Source organism: Calypte anna, chromosome 3, assembly GCF_003957555.1.
Source record: "Calypte anna isolate BGI_N300 chromosome 3, bCalAnn1_v1.p, whole genome shotgun sequence".
Classification (NCBI taxonomy): Eukaryota; Metazoa; Chordata; class Aves; order Apodiformes; family Trochilidae; genus Calypte; species Calypte anna.
Genome location: NC_044246.1, coordinates 1,327,655 through 1,335,438, shown reverse-complemented (window position 1 = coordinate 1,335,438; position 7,784 = coordinate 1,327,655).

Below are 7,784 nucleotides of genomic sequence, written 5' to 3'. Positions count from 1 at the left end.
GAGGAGCACCCAGCCCCAGGGAGCAGGGTCAGGGCAAGAGCAGCTCGGGTTTTACCTGCAGGGGATCCAAACCAGCTCAGTGTGATGATGAGGAGGTCTGGAGATGCATGTGGCTCAGCAGCTTTGCTGGCAACAGCCCAGAAATAGGGGGAAAATCCCCTTTTGGCTGGGGATGCTGAAGAGCAGGAGGCAGCCCCAGCCCACCCGGGTGGGAGCCCACGCTGAGCAGCTCCACTCGGAGCTGTGAAACAGGGCAGGGAACGGGGGAGCCTGGAGGGATGACACAGCCCAGGTGCCTCTGCTCTCGGGAGGGTTCAAAACCCACCCAGATCCTCCCCCAGGCTGCAGCCTGGGAGCTGCTCCAGGGCTGGAGAAATGCTGACAGCAGCAAGAGCCCACAGACAGATGAAGCTGCTGGGAAGGTCCTTACACTGCACACTGACAGGCTTCGAGAGAAAATAAACTTAAAAAATATTAAAAATAAAAATTAAATAATAATATAAGGAATTTAAAAAGAAAAATTATAAAAATAAAAATGAAAAATGAAAAATTAAAAAAGGAAAAAATTAAAAATAATAATAATCAAAAAAAGCCCCCAGATGAGGACTGCTGTGCAAATAGCAAATCTCCTCTAGAAAGAGAAATGATGAGAGCTCCATCCTGTGCTGATGCTCAGGGAAGGGATGAGCTGCCCCTTCCCCTCCTCATTCACCGTTTCCTTCCATCCAGGTGGGTGCTGACTCCACCAACACCTCCCCAGCTGGGCAGTCACACCAGGAGTTACTTTTCCAGCCCTCATGAGCTGGTTTGGAACCTTGGGGAGCAGAACAGACACCAGAGAGCAGCAGGAGCCCCCCAGCCCCCTCCTCAGTGCCTAGGGACTCCCCAGCTCCAGCTGTCCCAGTTGTGTTCCATTAACCAGTAAGGACCTGACCAGTACAGGGCAGCAGAAGCTTTGGGTGCTGGGGTTTGTTTCCCCACAATTAAATGGGACTCTCTGGGAGAGGAGCCCCCCAGCTCAGCAGCACTTTGCCCACAGATGCTCCCAGCTCTGCATCCCCTCCTGCTGCCTCTCCGTGGGGCTGCTCACAGCCTGGGCTGGAAGACATTTATTTCATCATTATTATATATATTTTTTTAAGTTATTCTTGTTTTCTTATCCTCTAGCAAGGGGACTTTGTTGTTTCCTGCATTAAATAAAGCCACACAACTTCCTGGCAGTACCCAGCCATCAGACCCCCCCTCAGGACCCAGCCCCAGCCTTCTCCTTACCCCTGGAGCTGCTTTTGGGAAGCATCTCTTCCCCAATCTGTTTGCAGTTAAAGGCAAGCCCTGCCCCAGCACTCTGACCTGGGCTCTGCCAGCAGCTTGCAGGAGCACTGAGACACGAGGCAAACGCCACGTTGGGGTTGGTTTTGTTGTTGCTGTACAGCTGGGAGCACATTAAGAAATAAATTAAAAATAAAAATAAAAATAAAAATAAAAGATCCGTGGCTGGGGCCCCGTTTCCCCTCGTGCTGTCCCAAGCAGCACGTTCTGCACAACAACCCCAGATGCCAACAGGGCTTGGCCAGCAGCAGGACACTCGTTTTCCTGGGGCCCCAGCAAAGAAACTGGAATGGGTTGGGTTGGAAAAGACCTTTGGGCTCACCCAGTCCAACCCATCCCTGCCCAGGCCACCCCCACCCCATGTCCCTCATCCCCACATCTCCAGGGCTTTAAAATCCTCCAGGGATGATGGGGACTCCAGCCCTGCCCTGGGCCAGGCCCTGACATCCCTTTCCAGGGAGAAATTGTTCCTGATATCCAAGCTAAACCTCCCCTGGCACAACTTGAGGCCATTGCCCACCAGCAGCTCCAGCACCCCCAGAGCCAACCCCAACCCCAACCCTTCCCCAAGAAGCTTCCCCAGACCACTGAAGAACCTGCAGTGCATCCCTTACCTGCTGGCCCCAATCCCCCAGCTGCTCACCTCAAGTCTGTAGGACCAGGAGGAGCTGAATTTGGAGCCCTGTTTGAAGCAGAGCCCAGAGAAGAAGGGGGTGTGAGAGCCCCCAGGAGCAGGGCCAGGAGGGGCAGGCAGTGCAGGACCTGCACAGGACCCTGAGGAGCAGGGCCTGGGGGCTGCATCATCCCCCCCAACCCCTGAGGGAGCAGCAACCCCAGAGAACCCCAGGAGATGCTGCTCCTTTCCAGGGGGTGATAGTGGGGTTACAGTGGGGTGGCCATTTTGGGGGGTGGCAGTGGGGTTACAGTGGGGTGGCAGTGGGGTGGCAGACAGTGGGGTGACAGTGGGGGGGTGACAGTGGGGTGGCCACTTGGGGAGTGTCAGGGGGGTGACAGTGGGGTGACAGTGGGGGGGTGACAGTGGGGTGGCCACTTGGGGAGTGTCAGGGGGGTGACAATGGGGTGGCAGTGGGGGGGGTCACAATGGGGTGGCCACTTGGGGGGTGACAGTGGGATGACAGTGGGGTGATAGTGGGGTGGCAGACAGTGGCAGTGGGGTGGCAGACAGTGGGGTGGCCATTTGGGGAGTGTCAGGGGTGTGACAGTGGGGTGGCAGACAGTGGGGTGACAGTGGGGTGATAGTGGGGTGGCAGTGGGGTGGCAGTGGGGTAACAGTGGGGTGGCCATTTGGGGAGTGGCAGTGGAGTGGCAGTGGGGTGGCAGACAGTGGGGTGACAGTGGGGTGACAGTGGGATGACAGTGGGGTGGCAGTGGGGTGACAGTGGGGTGACAGTGGGGTGGCAGTGGGGTGACAGTGGGTGGGGTGGCAGGGGGGTGATGTGGGCAGCACAAGTGCCCAACTTGCCCCCAGGCTGCTCCCTGGGTGTCTGCAGTCAGCTCTACCCCAGAGGGGACACAAACTGTGCCCTGATGTCCTGTCCTGAGCCTGGCTCCAGAGGTGCCACCAGCACAGGGCTCCCTGCCAAGGCCTCCTGTGCAGCTGTAATGGGACAGGCACTGGTCGGGGCCAGCAGCAAACTGGGAGCAGCTGGGTGGGACCCTGCCCATCCCCACCTTGCAGGGTTCATCCCAGGTCAGGGGAATGGGGTTATCTGTGGGGACAGGGGGGAAGCATCCTCCTCATGCATGGAGACAGTGGGGAGCAGCCCCCCAAAGCCCATCTGAGTGCCAGGAGCCAGAAACTCCTCTTCAGTAAAAGCAGGAAAAGCCACAATTTCACTGGGAATTCTTGCTTAGGGCACGCAGGGCACGGGGCCAGGGGCAGAATTCCTGGCAGAGGGCATCAGGCCCTCCAGATTCATGGTGGGGATGTGGGAAATGTGGCCTGAGCCCCCCTGGATCTTCCCATTTTGGTGCTGGGGTTCAGCATGGGGTCAGATCCGTGACACTTCTGGGCATGGCCCCTTGGATTTCATCCAGCAGCTGTCCCTCAAACCATCCCATTTCTAACCTTCTTTTCCAGGCTCCTGGGGAGCTACATCAGGGCTGCTGGAATGCAGGAAACATCGTGTTTGAAAAGCTTTTCAGAACAGCCCCCAGAAGAGATTCTGGATCCCAAAAGCACCTTTTTTTAAATTTTTTTAATTTTTTTTTTTACTTTAAAAGACACAGCTCCATGGCCAGGCCTTTGAGCAGAGACACATCTATGTACACACACTCATGGGGCTGATCTGTCCTACAGGGACAGGGATGACGCTCCCCATGGGCACACAGAAGTTTGGTCATGGAGCTGCTGCCTGCAGAGGGGCTCAGAACCTCCCAGCTGTAAATGGAAACCCTCCCACTGCCCCCTCACCTCTGGTTCAGACAGAACTCAGCTGGATGACAGATATTTTTTTCATTTCTCTGGGTAGCTGCAAAACCAACCAGAACAGAGCCCAAAGTCCAGCTCGGGACCCCTTGGTTTGCCTGCTCTGCATGGAAAGAACAGCAGCAAAATCCTTTATAAACAGAAAAGCAAGTGCAGACCCCAGAGCTGACAGCCCTAAGAGTGAGGCTGCCAAAGCAGATGCTCCCCCAGAAATGGATAAATCCCAGAAATGTGTAAATCCCAGAAATGTGTAAATCCCAGAAATGTGTCGCCAGCAGGTCCAGGGAAGGGATTCTGCCCCTGTGCTCAGCTCTGGGGAGGCCACAGCTTGAGTCCTGTGTCCAGTTCTGGGCCCCTCAGGAAGTTCAGGAAGGAGCTTGAGGTGCTGGAGCAGGTCCAGAGAAGAGCAAGGAGGCTGTGAAGGGATCCAGCACAAGTGCTGTGAGGAAGGGCTGAGGGAGCTGGGGGTGTTGAGGCTGGAGAAGAGGAGGCTCAGGGGAGACCTCATCACTCTCTGCAACTCCCTGAAAGGAGGTTGGAGCCAGGGGGGGGTTGGGCTCTTTTCCCAGGCAACTCTCAGCAAGACAAGAGGGCACAAAAGGTCTCAAGTTGTGCCAGGGGAGGTTTAGGTTGGAGATGAGAAAGAATTTCTTTCTGGAGAGGGTGATCAGGCATTGGAATGGGCTGCCCAGGGAAGTAGTGGATTCTCCGTGTCTGGAGATCTTTCCAAAGAGCCTGGATGTGGCACTGAGTGCCATGGGCTGGGAACTGCAGCGGGAGTGGATCAAGGGTTGGACTTGATGATCTCTGAGGTCCCTTCCAACCCAGCCAGTTCTAGGATTCTAGGATTCTATGATTATAATTTTACAGTTGGCCTTCCAAAAACATTAAAGAACTTGATGGGATTATGAATCACAGATTATTTGCCTCTCTGTGGATTAATCTATCAAAAAGATGGAGATCAGATCTTTATCTAGAGGGCTGGTGTTGATGCAAACTCAGTGGCAAATTAAAATGGGAGAGTGTGTGATTACCTTACACACATATCCACACTGCTCCTACAGCTGAGGTTTAATTACTACTAAACCATTGCACTTTTCCACTGTATTTAAACTAAATCACCAATCCTACATGAATCTGCAGCACTGCATGGATAAGTGATCATGAAAGAAATCCCAGAAATGCACAAATCCACCACCAGCACTGGGCTGGCTGAGGAGAGGGCAGAACCCTGGGAACCACCTCCCCTCTCAGCCACCCATCTGACTGGGAACAAACTCCATAAAGAATCACATTTTGGAGCCATTCCCCAGCACCACTGGAGACAGGCAGAGTTTCCATGGGAAGCCCCCACCCAGGGGAACAAACGCAGGCACTGAAATGAGTGAGAAGGGGTCAGTTTATGAGTCTGATGCCTCCATCCTGTCCTCACCACCTGGGCTTTAATTTTCCTCCCCTTTTTGTCCTCCTCAGCCCAGGGAGACAAAACCTGGTCCTGTCCCCACTAAAACTGCCAAGAGCAGCAGGAGGACAAATCCATTGGAATTTACCCCAGTTTGGCTCCAGTCCCATCCCTGGGGAGATCCCTGTGCCCTGCCATGGTCCTTGTCCTGGGCAGATGTGTTACCCAGGGTGAATTTCTGAATCTCCAGAGCTCTGCTAGGACCACAACTCATCCCAGATGATTATTAATGAGTCTCAGGTGTTTCAGGCATTACTGGGTGTGGGATTGGTGTTCCTGTGCAGTTTTCCACCAGGCAGGACACATGGAGACCTGGGGATGCCCAACCTTCCCTTGGGTCTGCATGGCAGAGGTTCCCTGGTTTGGTGGCCACGCAGGAGGCCCAGGTGGCCAGCTGGATGTCACCTCTCTGAGCCAGGATGGACACAGCCAGGGTTTCATCTGCTTGGGAAAAGGCAGCTCCTTCCCTGAGCAGAGGGAGATGGAAACCAGAGCAGATTGCTGCTGGCTCCCAGTGACTCCTTCCTCTGGAGGAGGGGAAAAAGGTCTTTTTGAAGGTGAAAAACATCTTTCTGAAGGTGGAAACCATCCCAGACAAGCAGAGGTTTCCCCAGAGGAGCAGCACAGGCTGGCACAGGGGTTGCACACTCCCTGCCCACAGCCAACTGGGCAAGGACCACAAAATAATTCTTCCCGACTCCAGTTATCACTTGGGTTGGCTCACAAAGCTGTGGGGGTTTTTGTTTTGTTTTGTTTTTAATAATAATAATGACAAAACCCAGCAGCTTGGTGATTTGGGCAGCATTGTCTGCAGCAGAGGGAAAAAAAAAAAACAACAAAAAAGCAAGAAAATAAAAAGCAAGACAAATGAAGAGGGACAAGCAGCAGTGTCTGGCCCCAGGCTGTGGGGATAAAAGGGACTGAGGGGCTGGGAGGAGAGGGAAGTGCCCTCCTCATGGGGCTGCCTTTCATCTCAGCAGCTGATAAGTTTTGATTTATTTTAACAAAGCCTGGCTGCTCACAAGCACCCGGATCTGGTGGCTGGGGGATTCCTGGAGCCTGCTGTAGGAACGGTCCTTTTGCTGTGGCTTTGCTCCATGAGGAGCAGGCTCCATCCTGCCTGGATGCTGCAGCAGCTGCCAGCAAGGTGCAGCCCCCTCCCCACTGCTCCCCCTGCCCTGCCACAGCCTCCTGGGGAAAGCACCACAAAGCACCCAGGAACATAGAATCACAGAATCATAGAATGGGCTGGGTTGGAAGGGACCTCAGAGATCATCAAGTCCAACCCTTGATCCACTCCCCCCGTGGTTCCCAGCCCATGGCACTCAGTGCCACATCCAGGCTCTTCCTAAAAAACCTCCAGGGATGGAGAATCCACCCCTCCCTGGGCATTCCAATGTCTGATCACCCTCTCTGCTAAGAATCCTTTCCTAATATCCAACCTAAACCTCCCCTGGCAGAGCTTCAGCTCTGCCAGGGGAGGTTTAGGTTGGATATTAGGAAAAAATTCTTTAGTCTGTGCCCAGATATCCCACTGATACCTCCCCAACCCCCCCCTGGCTCCAACCTCCTTTCAGGGAGTTGCAGAGAGTGATGAGGTCTCCCCTGAGCCTCCTCTTCTCCAGCCTCAACACCCCCAGCTCCCTCAGCCCTTCCTCACAGCACTTGTGCCGGATCCCTTCACAGCCTCCTTGCTCTTCTCTGGACCTGCTCCAGCACCTCAAGCTCCTTCCTGAACTTCCTGAGGGGCCCAGAACTGGACACAGGACTCAAGCTGTGGCCTCCCCAGAGCTGAGCACAGGGGCAAATGTTCTCATCTGCTTTCCCTCTAACCCTGCCTTGGCTGCCTTTGCTCACAGGGAGGATTTGGCCCCTGCAAAGAGCCCTGGAGGGTCTGTGGTGTGTGCTGCTCCTCAGGGGGGACTCAGCAGCATCCTGAGGTACCTGGAGGTGACAAGATGCAGGCACATTGGAGCAGTCTGCAGAGGATCTAAGTCCTTTGGTGTGTGTGGAACATTGTCAGGTAGATTTATACAGCTATGACTCAAATAACCTGGAGTGTACTCCTGCCAAAACTCAGCAGCCCCTCCAGTGCTGGCATTGGGCAGGAGCCAACCCAGCCCCAAATTGCCTGAATTCCCCCCCAAATTCCCTCTCCCCAAACTGACACCCCCCAAGATCCTGCCCGGTGCATGTGGGGTGCTCCTCACCACCTGATGCTCTGCACCCCCACCCTGGGGCTGTGGCCTTCAGGAGGTCCCCAGAGGAAGCTCAGTTCCTCCAATTCTTCTCAGGCTGCTGCTGGTGCAGGTGTCCCCCCCCCTGGCCCCATTGTCCCTTGTCCCAGCCTTGGGGCTTTGCACAAACAGCCTCTGCTGATGTCAGGCAGACAGTACATGTTTCCTTCTTTGGCCTGGGAGTAAGATTTTTTTTTTAACCAGTTCCTTCAGCAAGATGATTTTGTATTTTTTTTTTATTTAATTTTATATATATAATTTTTTTTGGTAAGTGCATCGTGCCATTCAGCAGGATTTCTGCTCTCCA